General features: G+C 34.1%; 1 long non-coding RNA gene across 1 annotated transcript in view; it reads left to right on the top strand.

The window, feature by feature from the left end:
• The first annotated feature begins 21,589 nt into the window (after positions 1 to 21,589).
• LOC120219649 overlaps positions 21,590 to 24,125 on the top strand; it is a 34,531-nt gene continuing 31,995 nt past the window's right edge. The window contains exons 1-3 of the long non-coding RNA XR_005525346.1: positions 21,590 to 21,699; positions 22,405 to 22,475; positions 22,934 to 23,056. This is a non-coding gene — a long non-coding RNA (uncharacterized LOC120219649). The remainder of the gene's footprint in view (positions 21,700 to 22,404; positions 22,476 to 22,933; positions 23,057 to 24,125) is intronic.

Consider the following 24,125-nt stretch of genomic DNA (forward strand, 5'->3'; position numbering starts at 1 on the left):
ATTTGAATCTCAGTGAAGAGAAGAGAGAATAAGGTAGAAGTAGTATTTGACCAATTTTTGTGTGTGTGAAGTTGACAAAGATCATATCACAAATTCAAGGAGACTTTTGAACACAAAACAAGATTAATGAAAAGGAAGTTCACTTTTAGCCATATTAAAATAAAACTCCTGTGGGGCACCTGGGTGGCTCAGTAGGTTAAATGTCCGACTTCCACTCAGGTCATGATCTCACGGTTTGTGGGTTCTAGTCCTGCATGGGGTTCTGTGCTGACAGCTAGCTCAGAGCCTGGAGCCGGCTTCAGATTCTGTATTTCCCGCTCTCTCTGACCCTCCTCTGCTCATGCTGTTACTCTCTCTCTCTCTCAGAAATAAATAAAACAGTAAAAATAAATAAATAAAACTCCTGAAATTTGAACATAAAGGGAATAACCTAAAAGACACCCAGATTAAACAAACAAACAAACAAACAAACAAAAAAAGACATCAATATCAAGCAATCAGATTGACATTGACATCAACAAAAAACATAGGAGCCCAAGGGCTCCTGGGTGGCTCAGTCTGTTAAGCGTCTGACTTGGGGTCAGGTCATGACATCACGGTTAGTAGGTTCGAGCCTTGGGCCTTGAGCCTTGGGCCTTGGGCCTTGAGCCTTGAGCCTCGAGCCTCCAGCCCCATGCCCCATGCCCCATGCCCGCGTGGGGCTCTGTGTGGGCAGCTCAGAGCCTGGAGCCTGTTTCCGATTTTGTATCTCCCTCTCTCTCTCTGACCCTCCCCCCCTCCCCGTTTATGCTGTGTGTCTCTCAGAAATAAATAAAACATTAAAAAGAAAATTTATAAAAACAACAACAATATAGGAGCCAAGATGCAAGGGAAGATTTTTTATATAAATTGATGAAAAAGAGTACCTATCAATCTAGAATTCAACATAGAAAACATATTTCAAGAAATAACTGTGAAATAAAGACAAGAGTTAATTAAAATAATTTAGCGTTTATGTACATGTGCTAAGGAAATAATAAAAGGTGATTTTCAGGCATCAGGGAAATATTCTAAATGGACGTTCAGAAAAGACAGGAATAACAGAAGAGTAAAAGCAAAGAAATTGTGAAGCTATGGGATGCATGGGAGGCACAGTTGGTTAAGTGGCTGACTTTGGATCAGGTCATGATCTCACCATCTGTGGGTTAGAGCCCCACATGGGGCTCTGTGCTGACATCTCAGAATGTGGAGCCTGCTTTGGATTCTGTGTCTCCCTCTCTCTCTGCCCTTTCCCCACTTGTGCTCTGTCTCTGTCTCTCCAAAATAAACATTAAAAAATTTTTGAAAAAGAAATTGTGAAGCTAAATCTAAAAGAATATTGCCTTTATAAACAACAGCAATAATAACGATTATAATATCTTTGGGGTTTAAAATCTCTAGAATTCAAATATATGCAACAACAGTATATTAAATGAGACATGGGGTAATGGTAACATATATGTGAAAAACACAGTTATAGAGTAAAATTAACCTTTGATATATCAAGAGATATGTGTTTTCATCTGTAGTATTATAAGCACAATTTTAATAAAATAATTTATATATATAATTTATATAATAAGAAAATACAGGAGAAGATAGAATACTTAAAATTTTATAGCTAATAAAAAAGATAAAGTAGAGAAAATAAGTATTATTGAGAAAAAAAGATTTATAGAACTTGTTAAGGTAGTATACATAGCTTCAACTCTATGAACAATTACATCAAATATTCCCATAATTAAATGACAATAATTCACAGACTAGATAACACATAAAACATTGAAAATATGCTAGTTTCAAAAGTTACATCTCAAACTTAAGGATACAGAATGGTAGAAAATAGGACTAAAATAACTATATATGCTGTAAACACTAACCAAAGTAAGCTTAAGTAGATATGTAAATAAAGCAGTAGACTTTAAGAAGAGTCTTGTTTGATGTATAGAGATATAAGTACAACTTATGATATAAAAATGTTAAATTCATCAGAAAGATGTTATAATTCAGAATGTACATGAAGCTAATATAAGCTCAAAATGCTTACAGCAAAATATGATCAGAACTATAAGTAAGAAATAGATGTTAACAATTTTATAAGGAGATTGTACCATCTTTTTCTCAGTAAGTGTTTAAATAGGCAAACAATTTGTAGAGATGTAAGAAACATGATTTTCCTTTTACTTACCCTCATTATCTGTCCCTCTGTTCAGGCATCTATTTTGAATGTTTATTACATTTATTTTAATTATTTAAAAAAACTTTAGCCAGGTAATCACCTCAATATCAAGGGAATAAGTCGTTTTGATATGATGTGATGAAATGGCACTTTTCCTCTGAGATGTTACTCTCCAAAAACCCATGCTATGGTTTGAATGTTTATGTCTTCTCAAAATTCATTTGATGAAATTCTAACTGCCAAAGGTAATGGTATTACTTCCAAAGGTCAGGCCTTTGGCAGGTGTTTAAATCATTAAGGGTCAATATGATTAATGCCTGAAGCTTCAGAGAGCTCCCTAGCCCCTTCCAAGCCTTGCAACGCAGGAGAGAACCTCTACTTGACCATGTGGGCACCCTGATCTTGGACTTTCAGCCTCCATAATTATGAGACACAAATTTCTGTCAGTAAAACTGGAAATTTTGTTTATAAGCTACCTACCTAGTTGCTGATATAGCAGCCTGAATGGATTAAAATGATCAATAACTCCAGTCTCATCCTGAGAAAAAAATGATAAATATCAATTGAGGGACATTCTAAAAATATTTGATCTATACTCCTCAAAATTATCATCACAACCAAGAAATGCTGGAGAAACTGTCACACCAAAAGGAGCTTAAGGAGACATGATGACTAAATGTAATATAGTGTCCTGGTAGGATCCTAAGAGAAAAAGGACATTGGGTGACAACTAAGGAAATGTGAAGAAAGTTTGGAATTTAGTTATGATAATGTATCAGTATTTGTTTATCATTGCAACATATGTACTTTACTAATATAGGATGTTAATAACAGGAGAGACTGAGTTTGTGTTAAAGGGAGCACTGTGCTGTCTTTGCTAATTTTCTGTAAATCTGAAGCTATTCTAGACAATAAAGTTTCTTAATAAAAGTCTACATTTATTGTTACATTGTATAGTTGAGTAAGTGCTATGTTACATGTTTTAGAAGACTTAATGTTTAACATAATGTTGACACTCAGTATTTTTTTTTTTAAATTTTTTAAATGTTTTATTTATTTCTAGGAGAGAGAGAGAGAGAGACAGCATGAGCAGGGGAGGGTCAGAGAGAGAGGGAATCACAGACTCTGAAACAGGCTCCAGGCTCTGGGCTGGCAGTCAGCACAGAGCCCGACGTGGGGCTCGAACCCACGAACTGCGAGATCATGACCTAAGCGAAAGTCGGACGCTTAACCGACTATGCCACCCAGGCGCCCCGACACTCAGTATTTTTTATTAAATAAACATAATAAGTAGTAGTGGTACTTTAGTAAACAAAGTATCATATTTGTGATTTTTAAAGAAAAAATAGTCCCAGTTTATATTCTACCCATACTTACTCATTGGTTAAACCTGAATATATTAACTAGCTTCACCAGCCTTGATTTCATCACTTACAAAATTGTCATGATATTGGCTATTCTCAAGTATTATTTTGAGGATCAAACGAAATGACGTGTAGTCACCTAGGTGAGGGCAGCTACCAGCTATCATCAAGATGTAACAATAATACTAGTAGACATGCAATGAATAATTTGAGTAGATTGCTACTGATGAATGTAGCTGACTAAGCCTGTCACACGAAAAGAAGAAAATTATTCCCTAAATACATTCTATAGCTCAGTATCTGCTTTTACCCAAATATTTATAATCTTTTTTTTTTTTTTTTTGGATGTTCACATAAATTCATTCTTCGTACCCAGTACAGATTAAAAATAAAACTCCGTTCCAGTGAAATTCAAGTAGTTGTTTTCCACTGACATCTCATCCTTTCTGGAATTCCTTAGAGATTACCTAAAAGGGATTTTCACTGTGTCAATTTCCTAGTCATGATGAATGAAACTTGTAACTAATGATGGTATGGAACTGAAAAACTAGCCCAGCCTCTTGTAATCATTTGACAATGGTTTAGAAAGAGACAGATTATTTTACCGTTGTGTACTCTTAGAGCTGAATAGCACCATGAGCATCCATGTTGCTTTACCTCCTTTGAAGAAAGTAGTGACTCCAATTGCCTGCTTGTAATCAATCATTGGAGAAAATGTTAAGAAATATAAATGGCATTGACAGGCCTATAATAAAATGTTTTAGATAACCATGATACTGCTTGAGATATTAGATTAATATTGTGAAATACTTTTGAGTAAAAAATATTTTTAGTAATAGAATTTTACAGCATTATTGTGGCATCTGTGAATACTTAAAGTGGACAAAATGATGTAATTATCTCATAGAAATAGAATTATTTCAAAGAAATTTAAATCTATCATGTCTTCTAACAATTGTCTTCAGACACCAAAAATATTAAATAATTAGAAAATACGGTGCTTAATTTCAAGCTCATATTAAGTGATATTTAATTGACATACATTCATGTGGTATATATTCTTTTAAATACCCTTATGCATGCATACTCATTTAGTCTCTATAAAAATGATTGAGAATGATTCACTTCCCATCAACTATCAAAAGAACCTCAATGAGTAAGTGGGATTGCTGAGATGCTAAACCATTCAAGTCCATAGCCATCTTAAAGAATGCATATGAAGTTTATAAGCTTAGCCTATGAAAGTATGCCATAATTTAGATATGTAGGACATACAGAAATGCCTATATCAGAGCAGACAGTGACACATAGTGATTAATCAGCCTCACAGTGCTGCACGACATCTAAACCCAAACCATTAAATTAGAGTAGGCAGTTGAAACTAAAGGGTCAGTTTCATCATCTTCCTATTGATTGCCTTCACAGTTGAGTGTACATAAAATTTTGTGTTCCTAATCAGGAATCTTTTTTATTGAGTAGTTTCTCTTGCTTCATCCCTAAATTCTATACCATTATTACCATATTTATTATTTCTTAGTTCTTGCTCTTCTTTTCATTTTTTGAACTGCTAATATTTTGAAATGTTATTATGATCTTTTGATACTCTTTATTTGCATTTACTTATTTATGTCCTTTGTTATACTGGTCTTTATGATTTCTGCCATTACATTTACTATTTTGGAAGCCAAAATGCAATTTTTGAGAGACAATGTTCCAAGAAGGAATGCTGAAAATGTTTTTCTGATTTTTTTTCTTTTTTATTATTTTTTAAATGTTAATTTATTTTGAGTGAGAGTGAGAGACAGACAGTGGGGTTGGGGCAGAGAGAGAAGGAGAGAGAGGATCCAAGCAGGCTTCATGCTGTCAGTGCAGAGCCTGATGTGGGGCTCAATCTCACAAACCATGAGATCATGACCTGGGCTGAAACTGAGTCATACACTAAATTCACTGAGCCATACAGCACCTCTGATTTTTCTTTTCTTTTTTTTTAAATTATGTTCTTACAGATAGAGTTTAATTTTATACTTCACTATATAGAGTTCAGTCAATGATATGCAAAATAATCTTTCAACTATATATGTGTTATAACTATTATATGTATTTCATTAAGTGAGTACACTCAATTCCTCAACAGGCAAAAGTAAAACAAAAGTTTTATTGGAAAAAGCAATGGGAAGGATACTTCAGACTTCATTTTAGCTCTATTGCTATTTTGAGTGGTGTCATTTTTATAATTGTATTCCTATGCCATCATCTGGAAAATTGAGAAATTGGCTCTCTCTCTCTCTCTCTCTCTCATTATCTACTCCATTCATAACATCTTTAAATAATCCCGTCACCTGTGATTGGCATTATTATAACATAACAGTATTAAGTGATAACTTATCTAATTTTGTCCATAGTTTCTGGCCTTCATTTATGAGTTAACATTTACTCAAAGAACTAAAAATAATTCAACATGTGTTGATATTTTGAGGGAAGGAGCCCCAAGAAAGCAATGTGCCTTAGAGGAATGCACCTACAAGGAATTCACAAAATCCACACAAGATATAGAACAGCTAAAATGGATACAGAGAACAATAGGCTGGATCTAAAATGGGGGGATTATAGTGAAGTCGAAGACAACAAAGATAAAGCCTATGAGGACTGTCTGGGAAAACTTTGTGCAGAATCATAAACTCATAGACTAACAGGAGCTTGGAAACGATCTAGTCCAACACTCTCATTCAAAAAATAACAAAATAGCAGAAATGTTAAGTAACTTGCTCAATTTGCTCTGCCAGTTTATTGACAAAATTAGAAAAAAAGACCCAAGTGTCTTGACTGCCCGATCATTTAAGCAGGACTGTTAAAGATGGATAGGAGTGAGGAGCTATAGTAGTAAGGGGACCTGGGCTTGTCTCATGCCTTGAACACAGCTAGAGCAGCATCAAGCCATTTTGAGCACCGAGAATATTGACCTGAGGGTTAACAGAACAATGTGCATAATTTAAGGGAGAGAATGTGGCAGATACACCGTGTGGGGAGGTGAATTAGGGGAGAGAAGAGCCACAGTACTGCAGAGGGGAGGGCGTCCTTTTCGCTGAGAGAGGAAAAGGGGAGATTGAGCAGCACATCCAGTTCACACAGGGAAAGCACTTCCCCTGGAAGTTGCTAGAGAGAAAGAGGGAAAACACGTGCAGGAGATTGCACAAGACAACTGTTCCCCAAAGCCACTGATGGGGCAAAATGAGAGGGTTTCAATACCACTAGGGTTTTTTGTCTGTTTGTTTGTTTTTGTTTTTGTTTTTTCTAAACAATAGAGCACAGAGTCTGAAGTTTCTGAGGGCGGGGCCTGGCAGTGGGGGAAGTGGTTCCCCTGCTTGGAGTGCATTTTGTAAAGATGATACAGTCTCCCCTAGGTCAGAAGAAACTGTGGGCACCCTAGGGCTGTCCTGTTAACCAGTATAGGAACAAAGACCCCAGCTGAGGACTGCAAACCCTGGTGCAGGCTGTGTGTCAAAACTTACATAAACTCTGAGCTGCTGCCACTGTATGGTTGCAAGAATGTTTTCTGGGACAAGCTGGTATAGGCGACAGAACGGCAAGACCCACACCGAAAAGATCAGCATGGATATAAGCTATTGGGTTCTGTGGAGTTGGGTTTTGAACCATAGCTGCACCTGAGAGAAAACTCTGGAGGGAGTCACTGCCTGGCAAGTGGGCAGCTTGAACACATACGGGGGAAGAGTGGGGAGCAGACAGAAGCTGGAGACACAAGAGGGATGGTTGATTGTGCCTCTGTGAGGGTGCAAACTTCCCACTTCCAGAAACTAGAGAGTCGAGTGAAGCCATTTTCACCATTAACCCACCAGCATTGATCAACCCCAGTGAGCTAAACACCACCACCAAATGGAGAACAGATCCCCACCCACCTGCACCCTCCAGGCACATCTTCACTAGGGCCAAATGGCCTGAGAATCAGAGCAGAGGCCCCTCCCTTAGAAGACCAGCACAAATCCCTTCCAAGAGCTTAGTCTACTGATCATAGAGTGCTGCAGTTTCAACTCTGGGGGAGACTGGATCTAGCTTCATTTGGGTTTTTGTTCTGTTTTTTTTTTTTTTTGCTTCTGTTTTTGTTTTTATTGTTTTTCTTCCCTAGATACAAAAAAGAGCAAATTTTCTTTTTTTTGCTATGTTTTATTTTCTTATTTTTTTCATTAAAAATATTTTTTCTCTTTTTTCCTTTTTCTATCAAGCTTCTCTTAACAAGACGACCAAAATCACACCTAGAATTTAGCTACCCTTATTTGATTTTTTAAAACTTAATTTAATTTATTATTTTCTTCTTCCAGAATGACAAGATGGAGGAATTCACCACAAAAGAAGAAGTGACAACCAGGAATTTAATCAATAGAGATATAAGTAAGTAAGATGTCTGAACTCAAATATTTTTTTTTAAATGTTTTATTTATTTCTAGGAGAGAGAGAGAGAGAGAGACAGTGTGAGCAGGGGAGGGACAGAGAGAGAGGGAATGACAGACTCTGAAACAGGCTCCAGGCTCTGAGCTGGCAGTCAGCACAGAGCCCGACGCGGGGCTCGAACCCACGAACCGCGAGATCATGACCTAAGCGAAAGTCGGACGCTTAACCAACTAAGCCACCCAGACGCCCCTTCTGAACTCAGATTTAAAACAATTATAAGGATTTTAGCTGGGCTTGAAAAAAAAAGCATAGAAGACCCTAGAGAACCCCTTACTTCAAAGATAAATGAGCTGAAATCTAGTCAGGCTGAAATTTAAAATCTATAACTGAGTGACATACAGTAAACTGTGGTTAGAACTTAAAATGGATTTCCAGGTGCTGTGGATTGAATTGTGTTCCCTCAAAATTTACATGCTGAAATTCTAATTCCCAATATGACTGTATTTGGAGGTAAGGCCTGTAAGGAGATAATTAAGGTTAAATGAAGTCACAAGGGTTAGGCTCTGATCCAATAGGATTAGTGTCCTTACAAAGAACACCGAAGAGCTAGCCCTCATTCTGTCTGTCTGACTCTTTCCTTCTCTCTTCTTTACACCACCACCAACATCCTCCATTTCCCCCCATCATTTAGACAAAAGCCAGGAAGAGGTTTCTTCAGAAACCAAATTGGCTGGCACCTTGATTTTGGACTTCCCATCCTATAAAACCATGAGAATTAATGTCTGTAAATTAAGCTACCCACTATGTGTGTTTTATTATGGTGACTTGAGAATACTAAGATATCAGGTAGTCATGGGAAAGGAAAGCTGCAGTTAAAAACTGTATGGAGATGCATTGGTAAGGGCTTTGTATAACATCCAGAGCAATTTCAATTTGATTTCTTCAAGAATTAACCATAAGTGATTTTTAAGTAGATGAAAAAAAAGATCAGAAAGATGGAAGATGTTCAATAACAGAGTAAGAGTCACCAAGAAGAATAGACAGGGTGATTTCTTTTCCAGTTAAGAGTTAGTAAGGACTTGAATCGGGACCAAGGCAGTGAGGATGAGAAAAATGTGCGTATGGAGTATTGGTTGGGGGAAACCCTCAGATTTTAGGTACCTTTGAAAGGAGAACCCAAACAACAACATTAAAATGATTAGAATTATGGTCGTGGCATCTACCAGATGGAAAAATCAAAAGTTGGAGCTGGTTTTGCTTATTTTGCATTATATTTAATTCAAGCCATTTAAATGAATTAAAACTGAATGATGAAAATTTTTAAAAATTTATTTTGGAAGTTTTATTAAAATCAATTTTAAACATATTATAGAAAAAACAGGTAGCATAAATTTGTAAGGAAATATAGGGTTGAGATTGTACTTATAGTGAGATAAATCCTAAATTTACACAGTAATATGATTACATTTTAAAATAAGGCAAAATAAATATTTCCATTACTAAAAGAGCAGGGAAAACAAGGTAATATTTATTTGTACACCTTAAATATCATCAAAGTTCTCTTTTCAATAGTGATTTCCTTACATACTAATTTTTCTGTTGTTTATCTCTTTCTACCTAATAATTTGTGCAAAGAACATTAAAAGTTGAACAAATCTCTATTGTTGTACTTTGATATTAGCTTTTATCTACTTTCAGTAAAAAATCTGTATATTATATCTAATCTCTCTTATTCTTTCTACATGAGTATTTCTAAGATTTATTTTCTGTGAATATCAGTTTTTTTGGAATTAATGTTAGAAGTTGTCACATGTTATTTGAGCTTAAAAATTTTCTTTGTCTAAAACTATCAAGGTATTAAAGATGAATATGAGGTAGAATAGTAAGCTTCCAAATTTCTGATCAGATTGATTTTTAGTTTTATAAACAATTGAATTTCAATGCTATAATATTCTATCTCTAGGAAGAACCCTCTCTAATATTTAACATCACTAAGACCACACAGCATTTGGAATTGCTCCTAACTTCAATTTTAGCCTTTACTTGGAGCCACATTTGAGAAATTTTGTGACAAGTCAGACCCTTCTTCATGCTTTATTTTAAAGTCAGATTTATTAAAGTATAATTTTAAGGTAAGATTTATAACTTTTAATTGTATAGCTTGATGGGTTTTGACAAACACATATAGAGGAGTAATAACCACCACATTTAAAGTAAAGAATCTTTCCATTATACCAAAATCCCCTCCTTGGTCTGATTTATTTATCAGTGATTTTTTCTTTTCCAGAATGTCATCAGTGTGGAGTCATTTAGTATGTAGGCTTCTGTGCCTTTTTAAATTTCATTCAGTACAATCCTTTTGAAATTGATCCAAGTTGTTGCATATATCCGTAGTTCATTGCTTTTTATTGCTAAGTAGTATTTTATTGTGTAGATATATATAACACAATTCATTTACCTATCTACCAGTTAACAGATATTTGGGATGCTTCCAGTTTTGAGTCATTATAGATAAAAATGCTAAAACATTTATTTACCAGTCATTGTGTAGACATATGTTTTTAATTCCTTTGGTAAGAGTCGGATTACTGGGTCATATGGTGGGTATGTGTTTATATTATAAGTGACCTTGCCATTTTCATTACCAAAAACATTATGTAAGAGCTCCAGTTCCTTCAAGTCTTTATCTTAGTACAGTCAGATCTAAATTTAAGCCATTGTAGTAGATGCAGAAATTTATCTAATTGTGATTTTAATTTGTTTACCTAATGTTTATGATGAGTACTTTTTCATGTGCTTATTTGAAATTCATATTGGCCATTTATATATATTCTTGAGTGAAATGTCTGTTCGAATGTCACATTTTGCCTACTAGGTTGCTTCTCTTCTTACTATTGAATATTAAAAATTCTTTATGTGTATTCAATAGATGTATTTTGCCAGATTTGTGTTTGCAAAAGTTTTCTCCTGTTCTGTGATTTGTCTTTTCATTTCCTTGCTCTATTAATCAGGCTTTTCCAGACAACCAAGAAAATATTTTAAGAGAGGAAAGGAAGGCAGGGAAGAGGGAAGAAGGAAGACAGAGAGATTTAAGGAGTTGGGTCACATGATTGTGAGTATGAGGGCTGGTAACAGATTCAAGAGATATGGATTCAAGAACACCCATGTTCATTGCAATGTTATTCACAGTAGCTAAGAGGTGAAAACAAGCTAAATATCCATTGGTGGATGAATGGATAAAGAAAATGTGGTATATACACATATTGAAATATTAGTATGCCATAAAAAAGAAGGAAATCCTGTCTTTTGGTACAAAATGGGTGAACTTTGAGAACATAATGCTAAATGAAATAAGCTAGTCACACTAGGGCAAATGCTGTGTGATTCCACTTGTATAGATATCTGAAATAGTCAAACTCATAGAAGCACAAAGTAGAATGGTTTGTACTTTGGTTTTGTACAAAGTAGAATGATTGCCAGGACCTGGGGGAGGAGGAAATGGGGAGTTGTTAAATGAATATAAAATTTCAGTACTACAAGATGAAAAAGTTCTAGAGACCTACTGTGCAATATTGTACTTATAATTAACAATACCTACTATTCACTTAAAAATTTGTTAAGAGGGTAGATCTCATATATTTATATATACATTAAACCACACTAAAAAAAAAAAAAGAGTTGGTGTTACAATCTTGCCTCTGAAGGCTGGAAACTCTGAATTTCTATGTTGCAGTCTGGAGGCAGAACTTTTTCAGGACCCTTAGCCAGTGCTTTTAAGGCCTTCAATTGATTGGTTGAGGCTTGCCCATATTGTGGAGAATAATCTTAAAATCAACTGATTATAAATGTCAATCACATCTAAAAATATCTTTATAGCAGTATCTAGGCTTATGTTTGGTCAAGCAGCTAATTATATTCACTATATTCTAATAAGTAGGCATAATAACCAAAGCATGCAGTAAGAAACATTTGTCGAAAGATTATAAAATTTTTCTTTTGTGTTTTTTTAATAAAAATTTTATAGCTTCAGATTTTATACTTAGGTCTATGATCCATTTGGAGTTATTCTTTACATGTGGTGTGACATAAAGGTTGAAGTTCATTTTTAGGATGGTGGGGGGGGGATGTATGTCCTATTTGTTGAAAAGACTATTCTTTCTCCATTAAATTACACTGCACCTTTGTCACACATTATTTGACCATATACGTGTAGGTCTCTTTCTGTCTGTCAGTTCTGTTCCATTGATCTCCTATGTTTGTTCTTTTGCCAACTCCAAGTTTTGATTACTATGCATTTGAAATAAAGTAGTGATTCTTCCAGTTTTTGTCTTCTTTTTCAAAATTGTTTTGACTCTTCTAAGTTCTGTGCTGCCCAATATAACTGATACAATCAGCTTATCAGTTTCTGGGTGGCTATATTAGTAGCGTGCAGGGCATGTCGAGAAATATTCAGAAAAGTGAAGACCAGTCTGTTCTGGTAGCCACTAAGAGCATTCTGGGCAGTGTGGGGAAGGATGTGGTACTGAGAGGGATCACGTGGGCTCCAGACCATAACAGGGACTGGCAAAGTCTCATCACAGACTTGGCTTCTGCCCATACTAGAGATGCAAATGCCATAACACATATGGCTCATTCTCTGTTTATTCGCATCATTAATTTAAATTATTGGGCTCTCCCCACCCTCTGAAAAGGCATGCAATCTCCTTTTGTCCTGTTTTATTTTGCAGAAATTGAGGGGATTTTTGTCCTCTTTTTAGTCATCATTTTCCTATGTTACCAAGCAGTAAACTATATTTAAACATTCCTTAATTTATATTTCAGAGGTCCTGTCCAGCACTTTTTATGCATTAAGCAGCTAACAATTCATGGGGTATACTAATCCAATAAGAGAAGATATGCTATATTAATAGCAATGGAATGTATTAAGGAGGAGAATCCCTCTTTCACAGATAGCTTTTTTTTTTTTTAATAGGAGTAGAATTTCATCATTTGAATTTCAAAGATACAGTTAATATTTCTTAATTTTTCTGTTTTCCCCCAAGTATATTTAGGGACAGAGGACAAATAAAAACAGCTTTGTTACCAGTTCATTGTTTTCCTTCATTTCCTAGCATTTTCCAATCACTTCAACCAGAGAACAGAAAAGTTCATGGAATAGTGAAATAAAGATCTGCTCAATATATCTCTCGCCTCTGGGGTCTGTTAGTTTTGACTAAAAAAAAAAAAAAAGAATGCCCTCTACCTTATGTTATTACCACTCACTGTTCTCCTCTCCCCACCCCATGACCACCCAGTCTATCCAACTTTCTGTTCGCATGTATTTTTGAGCATTGGAGAAGTTTCTCATCATATTCCAAGATAGAAGTGGCTTATAAGATACACCTTCTGGGGGAGGTATGCTTGACGTTAGATCTAATCAATTAGATGTAGTTTTGATACATAAAAGGCAGAAGCCTACATTTGATATTAAGATTTAAATTACTACTCATTTAAATCATCTCCCATAGTGATGTTAAGACCCAACAATTCATATACCTAAGGCAAGTCTTAACTAACATTCAAGTAAGTATTAAATTTTGGGTTGTCAAGATGTAGTCTCTGACAAGCTAAAAGTTTTGGCTCATAAATCATCTTTATCCTACACAGGACAATTTATGGTTGACTTGCAGGAACTTATCTGTAATTGTAGACAGAACCTAATACCCTTATGATATAAAGAGCTTAGCACCCAACTTCACTGTTATTTCTAAATTCTATCTTAAAGATCAATATTGGTAAATAACTCCTTTTTAAAAAAATAAGTTTGAACATATATGTACATATATATGTATTTATAAATATTTCTCAATATACCTACTTTTACTCTGATTTACATTTTCCTTTAGAAAAATTTAATTAGTCATTAAGTGGGAAGGGATTATGGAGAAATGAGAAGATGCCCTTATTTACTAACTGATAGCAATAGTTTTAGTTTAAAAAAACCCTGTTTTTGAGTGTTAATAACCTAAATCAGTCTTCCACATGTAAGAAGATTTAATACCATATACTCTCCCCTTATTTTCTTTTTTATTCCAAATATTTTGTTTTTGATGTGGGCTAGGCTTTTTGGTGCCTATTTTTCAAGTTTCACCTTCTCATTTTACTTTGATTCTCTCCTTTTGAGAACAGCTGTCTTATATCAGAGTAGCAAAATTTTCTGTGAGGTCTGGAGTCTTGATCTAGAGGAGGGATTAATTTTGGGAGAAATGGCCAATGATTGATCACCATTTTATACCACCTCCCAAAATATATGTTGTTTAAGATGGCCAGAGCCCATTGAGGATCCAAGCCTGCCTTGGTGATCGTGTGCTATAGATCACATTCTAGTATCTGGCATATATGTCAGCCATCAGACTAAAACTTAGAAAGCAATGTATCCACAGTACTATATATTTCTAGTATATTCTTTGCGGTTAAATATAGGCCTTACCTCATTAAATAAAGCAAATTATTTGATGGCAAATGTCTCCTGAGTGATCATTTTTATACATAGCCCTCTGAAAGAAGCACAATTTTTGTTTTAGTGAATATTACTATATTATCTCTTTATAATAAATAAACTCTAATGATTAGTTCCCCATTAGAGGTCTTTTAGCAATAGAGGGATTATATTTTTTTTTATATCCATATTTTTTTATATGAAGAGACAATAATCGGGGCTTTGAAGATAATTTGGACAGTGTGGACAGTTGGGTGCTCAAGGGATGAAAAAATTCTCAAATGCAATTGATTGGAAATATTGGCTTATGGCCATTGGGAGAAGTTGGGCACAGATGGAGCTGTGAGCACAGGAAAATCCTTTGAGGCTGTTGGGAGACCTCTGGGAAGGAGCTATTAAAATACAGATAAAATGCCTCCTGTCTGCAGCAGCCAGGCTGAGGGATATTTCCTTTCCTGATAAAGGTTCTAATTCTATTCCCTCTCTTCTGTTTTCCTTACATATGAAAAAAATCCCACATGATCCAACATAACAATCATTATGCACTGATAATCACTTCCCTATTCACCAATTGCTTCTGTGGTAATTGGTGTTAATTGAAACACATGTCACAGCTAAAAAGATTGGGCTGAATTTCTTTGGAATTGTGAAGAGTTCTCTTCCTGCTGAGCTTGGCTCTTCTGTAACTACAATTAAGTAACCCTAAGCAGAGACAAGACATTCTACCAGAAAGGAATGATCAAATTGTTGACAAGTGGGCATTTTCCTCTGTTGTGGTTTGATGGTCACTTACTAATGGTACAAAAATTACCAAACTTAATAATTTCTAAATATCAGTTACATTAAGTAGTGAAACAGATGTCAGATTGCTCTTAGTCAAGGGAACAATTATTTCATTTCCTTAGAAAGAAATGAATTCATTCATTAAAGTCCAGTACCAAAGCCAATTAGAAGAATGCACTTAGAAAAAGGTAATGATGTATATATGAACAGAATTTGGTGCTAACTATCCCTCTAGGAATTTCTTTCTTATATTTCCATGAGAGGGCCTAAGGATACCCCAGAGAGAACAGATAAAGTTTCAATGCTTGTCTTAAAAATACAGCTAGCATGAAATGTGGTACAGAATTTCTTCTAACTATTATTAAGAGGGAAAATTGAGCAGTAGGTTAGAATAGGATTTTAAATATTTTTTAGCTTGTTTCTCTTCCCATAACATTAACATGGAAGGACATACAAACATCTATGGGATTTAACTTTGGTTTATACTTGTTCCTACATAAATTATTTAAGTCATGCCTGAGTAATCATTTTTAATAAAGAAAAGCATCCCTTGGCATTAAGTAATGATCAAAGATTTGATGCTGTGTTGAAATTTTATTTCAAGATATTATGCTTAATTATATTTTGAGGGAGGTGTCATGATTTAAGTCCACACAGATTTCACACTCTCCATTTCTTTCCTACAGTTCATGATTACATGTAATTTTGAAGAGATGCTCTAAATTTTGTTTACCAAATATTTCAAGTCTGATAAATTGTAAGAGATTCTCTTTGTTTTATTGTGTTCAGTTTGTGTGTATTTATTCCAATTTTCCATCTGGAAAAGTTGACAGCAAGTACATTTATAAGAAACCCATCTCAGCTGGACATTAATCTCAGCTCTCTGTTTCCTAAAATAAGAGGGATAGCCAAATTAACTTCAGCATGATTCCAGGGATTTGTACTAAGAGTTATTAATTTTTGGTTTGGTCTTCTTGACATGGATGCAGTATACTTTTGGGAACTTCAAGTTCATTTAAAAAAAAAAAAATTTATTCTGAGAGCACTAGAGAGTGCGAGCATGCATGGGGACGGAAGAGAGAGAATCCGAAGCAGACTCCACACCGTCATTGCAGAGCCCACTGTGGGGCTTGACCCCACCAACCATTAGATCACAACCTGAGCAGAGATCAAGAATAGGATGCTTAATGAACTGAATTACCCATGTGTCCCTGAAAGTTCATTTTAGAAATCATCTTTGACATTTCATATTTGTAACACAGATGTCTGTCTTCAAATCTCCTGCCTGTTGGAGTTTAATGTGTCACAAGATATTTACACTAAAACATATCAACTACCATTCTAGGCTCTAACATTCTGTTTTGGGGTTTCTTAAAGAACTCATTTCCCATCTTTTGCTTGTAGTACAATAGTGTGTAGATTTTGGTTAAGAGTAAAGATTTTGAAATCAGACTTTCTTCCTGGGTCCATATTCTCTAGAAGTTAGTTGTATGTTCTTGAACAACTCATATTTCAAAGTAATGTTAGTACTTACCTTCTAAGATGTTTGAAAAGATGAATTAATATATATTTATATATAAAATGTTTATAGTAGCTAGCACATATTAAGTACTATATAAATATCAGCTACTCTTCTTCTCCTTTTTCTAATGATATTCCTTACTCACAGCTTTCCAAATTGTAACAGTAATACAAGTCAGTTGTAAAAAAATCAAAATAAATAGCACATTAGTAAAAATCAACCACTCATATCCTTTGATTACTTGTATGTTTACACGTGGATGCTTTTATTTTTTAAAGTTAATTTCTCAAGAGTAAGCTTGTTCTGTTCCGAGGTTTCAAGAGATGTTACCAGTTTAGTTTTTCCATATTATTAGAACAATCTACATTTCTACCAGTGAAAATAAGTTTTTCCTTATATCCTTATAAGTATTAGGTCTTATGTTTAAAAAGATTTTCTTTTGTAATATCTGTTTCCTTATTTTTGTTTCCCTGATTTGTAGTGAGTTAGAATGTTTGTTGTATTTGCTGTTATTCTGCTAATTATTCCTTTTCCTTTGTTCGTTTTCTATTAGGTTCTGTCCTTTTCTTGTTAGCTTATGAGTTCAATATATATTTACTTATTATATTTTGATACTATGTTTTGTAATATTTTTCCAAATCTGATCTTGTCTATTAATTTGATCATGACTTTTGCCATGCAAAGATTTGATACATTTATTTGGATAAATTCAACTCTTTCTTTTCTTTACTTTTCTTTCTTTCTTTCTTTCTTTCTTTCTTTCTTTCTTTCTTTCTTTCTTTCTTTCTTTCTTTCTTTCTTTTTCTTTCTTTAGTGAAAGCATGAGCAGGGGAGGGGAAGAGGATGAAGGAGAAAGAGAATCTTAAGCAGGCTCCATGCATGGAGCCTGACATGAGGCTTGATCTTAAGACCATGAGATCATGACCTGAGCTGAAATCAAGAGTCAGAAACTTAACCAGTTGAGCCACCCAGGTGCCCCTTTTTTTCCTTTTTGTAGATTCTGGGTTTTCTCTTTTGGTTAAAAATGTTTCCCCAGCAAATTGTCCAGAGAGTGTTTTTTTTTTTGTATTTTTTTACACATTTTATTATAATATTTTAAATATATTTTAAACATATGAGATAAGAATCAAATTTTATATTTTTTTCAGATATGATCTTCTTCCAGTACAACTTACTAAACAAAAAACCTTTTTACATTGTATTGAAATATCAGTTTTGTCATTGTGTTAGGTTCTTATTGCTTCATAGCAAATTATGAACAATTTAGCAGCTTAAATAATGCATATTTATTATGTTAAAGTTTCTGTGAGTCAGGAGTCCATGCATGAAATTAGCAACTACTCTTCTTAGGGTCTCATCAGGCTATAATTAACGTGTTGGCTGGGGTCTTGATGTCATTTGAGAAATGGAATCCTTCTCTCTGCTCATTGATTTAGACAGAATTTAATTCTTTATATTTATAAAACAGGTCACCATTTTCTTGCTAGCTGTCACCTGCGGGTTGTTCTAAACTCCTAAAAAGCCATTCTCAGGTTCTTGACATGTGTCTCCTCAATAGGCAGTTGCCAACATGTCTGTTTGATTCTTCCAGGGCAGCAAGATAATCTTTCCCACTTCCAATCTCTCCCAGCAGAGTAGTCCTGAAAGGTCAGACTCACAGATGATAATGTCCCCTTTGATTTTAACTCAATATCAACTGATTAAGAATTTTAGTTACATTTGAAAAGTCCCTTTCCCATATAATGTAACCAAGTCATGGGAATGAAATCTTGGCATTTTCACAAGTCTTGCTTATACTCAGTGGGAGGGGAATATACAGGGTGTGTATATTTGGAGATTGGAAATTTGAGGGAGACCTTAGATTCTGCCTACCATAGTCTTACTAAAGTCTCTATTTGTACATTTTCTCTTCTAGTCTAGTCATTTGTCTATCCTGAGTACTATAAATTCGGTCTTATAGAATTCTCTGATATCTCATAATTCAAGTTCTTCATGATTAAGTCATTCACACATCATTTCATACTTTTCATGGTTGTTCTAATGATTTCTTTTCTTTCTTATTAATATTAAGATGACTTTTATCATTTTCCAGCAAAATAAAACAAAACTGTGAGGTTTTAATTTGAATTGCATGAAAACTCTATATTAATCCTCAGAAAAAATATATTTCATATCAGGGGGCCTGGGTGGGTCAGTCAGTTAAGCATCCAACTCTTGATCTCAACTCAGGTCTAGATCTCAGAGTCATGAGTTCAAGGCCTGCATTGGGCTCTGTACTGGACATGAAGCCTATTAAAAAAATTATATATATATATATATATATATATTTCATATCTTTCAACCTAAAAATAGGAGATATTTTAGAGTTGTTAAATCTTGTTTATTACTCTTGAAAAAAGATTATATAGATTTTAAAGGTCTTACTCAATTTATGTTTGATTTCTTACCCCTTTTCTGGCTTCATTCCCTTCTCTGAAATATAGGGATGATAATAATAGTACATTATTGTGCATATTAATTAACTAAATATATGTAAATCATTAAGAATATTACCCGGCACATAGTCAACAATATGTGAGCATGTAAGTGTTATAAGTATGTTAGGTGTATTACAGTATCTTGTGACTTTATTTATATTTTCCAATAAATAATGAGGCTGAGAACTTTCTTACTGGCTATTTGGAGTTTGGGAGGTGTCTATTCAAGTCTTTTGCTCATATTTCTGTTGATCATCTTTCATTTTCATATTTCACTGTGTTTCATATATCTGGATACTAGCAGTATATCAGATATTTGTATTAGAAACTTTTTAAACATTTATTTGTTGGGCATTTCACTCTTAATTTTTTCTTGTGGTAAACAGAAACATCTTCATTTAAATGTAATGCAACTTGCCAATTTTTCTCTTGATGGTTCATTCTTTCAATTTGATGTTCAAGAAATTTTCCCCTACTGCAGACATAAGGTTTTTTCCTTTGATATCTCTTAGAAATTTTACTATTATACACTTGTGAATTAGGGCAATCATACCTCTAAAATAGATTTGTTAAAACTCATTTTTTCCAATTGATGACACCATTTATTGAAAAGATCCAATGTACTTCAGGATCACTTTTTAAAAAAAATAAATCAAGTAACCATGCATGGGTAGTTCTTTTCTTATACCTTCTGTGGTGTTCCATTGGCCTTCTTATCTAACATTGCAATAACTTAATATTTCTTTGTAACTAGTAGTGTTAATCCTCCAGCTTTTTTTTCTTCAAAATTTTCTTGACTATTATTGACCCATTTCATTTACATATAAAGTTTAGAATCTGTTTGTTAGTTTACACATCCAAACACATGTAAGCTCATGAATGTGCAACACACAGATACAGAGCCTTGTATGATTTGGTTGTGATTACACTGAATTTATAGACCAATCTGAGAATAATTAACATCTTCATGATACTGAGTCTTCCAATCCATGAAAATAGCATGCTTCTCCATTTAATTTTGGCCTCCATTAATGTCTCTGAGTAATATTTTATATTTTTTAGTAGAGGATTACATAACTTTTGTTAAATTTATTGTCAAACATGTAATGTTCTTGACACTATTTATGAATGATATTGTTTTCAAGGTTTATTTTTAAGCTTTGTTGCTAGCATAAAGAGATGTAATTGATTTTGCTTATTGATCTTTTTCAATCAATATTACCAAATTAAATTTTACTTTTAATAGTTCCTTGGTTCATATATTTGATTTTTCTATGTAAGTAATTACATGTTTTGTAAATAATAATAGTTTTATTACTTCTTTTTTCTCTTGCCTTATTGCGCTGGTCTGTACCTCCAGAACGTTGTGACACTGACAGTAATAGCTGGCTTTTCTAATTCTGTTTTCTGAGAGCAAATTTCAGCTTAAGGTAGGTCTTTCTATTCTATATGTATGTATATATAATGAGTTTTAATTTTACCAAATTATTTTTCTGTATCTATAGTAAGCACATTATGTTTTGCCTTTATTCTGGCTTTAGGTGTAAGGCATATGAACAACATCACCATTTATATATGTGGGGAAATAATAGATATCGTAAGATAAGCTATAGAATTCATGGGAGAGACCTTAAGGTTACACAGGAAGGAACAATTTGACTTAGGCAGTGGTCATGCAGGAGGAGAGCACAGGGTAAATGAGAAGCCAAAAAGGAAAAACTGCTATTGAATAGCTGTGTTATAAAAATGGATGAGAGAAGTCCAAATTAAGTGTAGTGTTAATGCCTAAGAAAAAAATATTCAAAGCTAAAACAAGGATATTGGCATAAAGATCTCAAATTAAGGATAATAGCTCATGGTCTAAGTCAATAATCAATTCTTTCATAGGTACTTAAGCTTATTAGTAAAAAAAATAAATAAATAAATAAAAGGAAAGAAAAAACTTACTAGTTAACTTGGACAGGATTTCAGGCAATTTGGAATAAATAAGTCGATTTAACTGCTGAACCAGAAGTTAGATTCTCTATTATAAGTTGATTATTCACAATTTGGTTACCTGTGTGCGAGTTATATACATTGACTCTTGAGAATGGTAGAAATGATTATATATTGTAAATGTGCTGCTAAATGGCCATTTTAATTACCTTCTAGAGAAGAGAAATTATTAATAACAAAAAAGAGTAAAGTTATATTTCACATGCTTCTTCATAATGGATATAGTAATTTAAGTTCTACTTTCCAATTTTGTAACCAATAGATTAATATGTATATAAGTACTTAGTAAGTATACAATAGTACACTGATGTAAGGAATAATGATTATTACTGCTAAAAAAGCTATCCATATTTATTCTCTAGGTGATGACTGAACAAAACCATTGGTGGTATATCAGTCATTGAGCAGAGAAGCAGCGAAGTGATGTGGAGTAAGGGGCTTATTATAGGGATTTAGCGTGATGCACTCATGAGAGCTGGGTAAGCAGTTTACCATGGCTGTTATTTCTGTGTATATTTCTAGGTCTGTAGGCAACTAGGCAGGCAGTGGAGCAGGCAGTACTAAAAAAGAGTCAGACCTGAAGGAGGGGAGAAACAAAGGCAAACTGAAATTTTCAATGATCACTTTGAAGATAAGGTCAAACTGGAACCCTCATCTTATTTTTTATTTTTCTCTAATTTTGATGACTAGGTGACCTGTTGGAAAAGCCAATGCCTTTCTTCACAAAGCTAACTACGCCAGGAGTCAGAGAAACTAAAGACGTTCAGTCCAACTTCAAGTCAGTTTGGGCTGAAGATGAGTCTCATCAAGGCAGATCAGGAATAGGGCCACCAACTCTCCTGATTTTCTCAGGACTGGGGGTGTTCTCAGGAGAAAAGACTTATGGTAACAGAAACTGGGACAATCTCAGTTAAATCATAAATGTTGATCACCCTAGCAGGAGACCCCCAATAACTCACTTGATCTGCAATAGATTTAACACTACACTGAATTTGCAAGTGTAAACATGGCAGCTGCTTCACTTCCACCTTACAGATTTCATGCAAATTTCTTACAGGGTCTGTCCTAGCAATACAGGGAAGAGAACTCTGGGAACTGGAGTTCCAGTTTAGCTGAGTTTGCGCAATAATGCAATCTCTAGAGGTAGCCACTGAGAATTATTTTTATTTGATTTTATGTTTCAGAATAAACTATAATCTCCTTTACTAAGCAGTTTTGCTGTAGTAAATGCACAGAAATCCAGCTCTTCAGAATAGTGAGTAATTACTATTTAATTTAATAAATTTAGAATTATTTATTAATTTATTAAATTATTTATTAATTTAATAAATTAGAATTTAAGTCTAATTCACTTAAAGTGAGTCATAAGTGTTTTAGCCAAAAGTAATAGTAGCTTGTAATATATACATTATAAAATCATGAGGCATGTAAAATAATTTAACATTCCCAAATCCCTTTGAATGTATACTTTAATTTTAGATAAACTAACATAGTATACAAATATCTCACTTCATCAAGTTTTCCTTCATTATTTGCAAGAATTTTCTTTATATACTCACCACAAATAAATGGAAAGCCACTTTTGTGTTGCCCATATATAATAGACTATTTGTTCAACAATTTGTCCTCTGTAATTTTAAAAGCACCTAACAAATTTCCTTTATGATTACATTAGTCCCTCCTTATCCACGGTTTTGCATTCTGTAGTTTCAGTCACCCGTGGTCCTCTGTGATCCAGAAGCAAACGATTCTCCCCTGACATATGGTCAGAAGGTCTGTAGTAGCTTAAAACGATGTTACAGTGTCTGCGTCATGCACCACACTTCATCTCATCAGGTAGGCATTTTATTACCTCACATCATTATCAGAAGATGGGTGAGTATAGCCAATAAGAAGATATTTTGAGAGACTACATTCATATAATCTTCATTACAGTATATTATTATAATTGTTCCATTTTATTATGAGCTACTGTTGTTAATCTCTTATTGTGCCTAATATATGAATTAAATTTTATCACAGGTATGTATTATTAGGAAAAAACATAGTACACATAGAGTTTAGTACTATTGTGATTTCAGACATCTAATGGGGTCTCAGAACATATCTATGTGTATAGAATACTAAGAAGCAATCTGTCTGTAAAAAAGAGACATTGTGACCTTTTATTTAAATAGAAGTGATACAGGGAACGCATTTACACATTATTTTAATTATACTAAATTGGAGCCCTTTTTTAGACAAATTAAGGTAATCAAGGAATCACTAATGGGCTTGCCTTTATAATTTTAACCTCCAAGCAATTCCTTTTCATTTTTTAATAGACTTTTTAACTTTTCACAATTTAATTACTATCAGATTAAACCATTCTCCTTTTTAAAACCAAGCCTTCATTGTTGGAGAATGTAGAGGCCATTTCAGGCAAAATTGTTGAAGATTCAACAACTGTTCATTGCTGTTAAACACTCAACTAGGTGCTGTGAGATATAAATGGGAGTAGCCAGAGTAAAACTCAAGTGCAGTTTTTTAGCAAATTGAAGCTCCCAAACATATTTAGTTTTGAGAAGAAAACCTCAAGAAAAAATAGCCTTACATAGCTTATTTCAGTTCTTTGAAAGGATTTTGTGTGGAAAGTAATGGATTCTATTTTCTATATGATTCCAGAGAATAGAGGTAGCACTCATCAGGAATCCCCAGTGAGCTCCTAATGACAAAATCCAATGGCCACGGGAGGTTAAATTTCAAGTATCTATTTCCCATGAGACATTTGAGATTGTTGACTTCCACCTTCTCTTAAAAATTTTCTTGTTTTCTCTTACTTGAATGCCCCTTCCTATTTCTTTGCTTTTACAGTTCCTTTTTTCATTGCTTTAATCCTAAATCTTGGATATTACTGAAATCTCAT

Source organism: Hyaena hyaena, unplaced genomic scaffold (assembly GCF_003009895.1).
Source record: "Hyaena hyaena isolate Hyena2069 unplaced genomic scaffold, ASM300989v1 scaffold_636, whole genome shotgun sequence".
In the NCBI taxonomy this organism is placed as follows: Eukaryota; Metazoa; Chordata; class Mammalia; order Carnivora; family Hyaenidae; genus Hyaena; species Hyaena hyaena.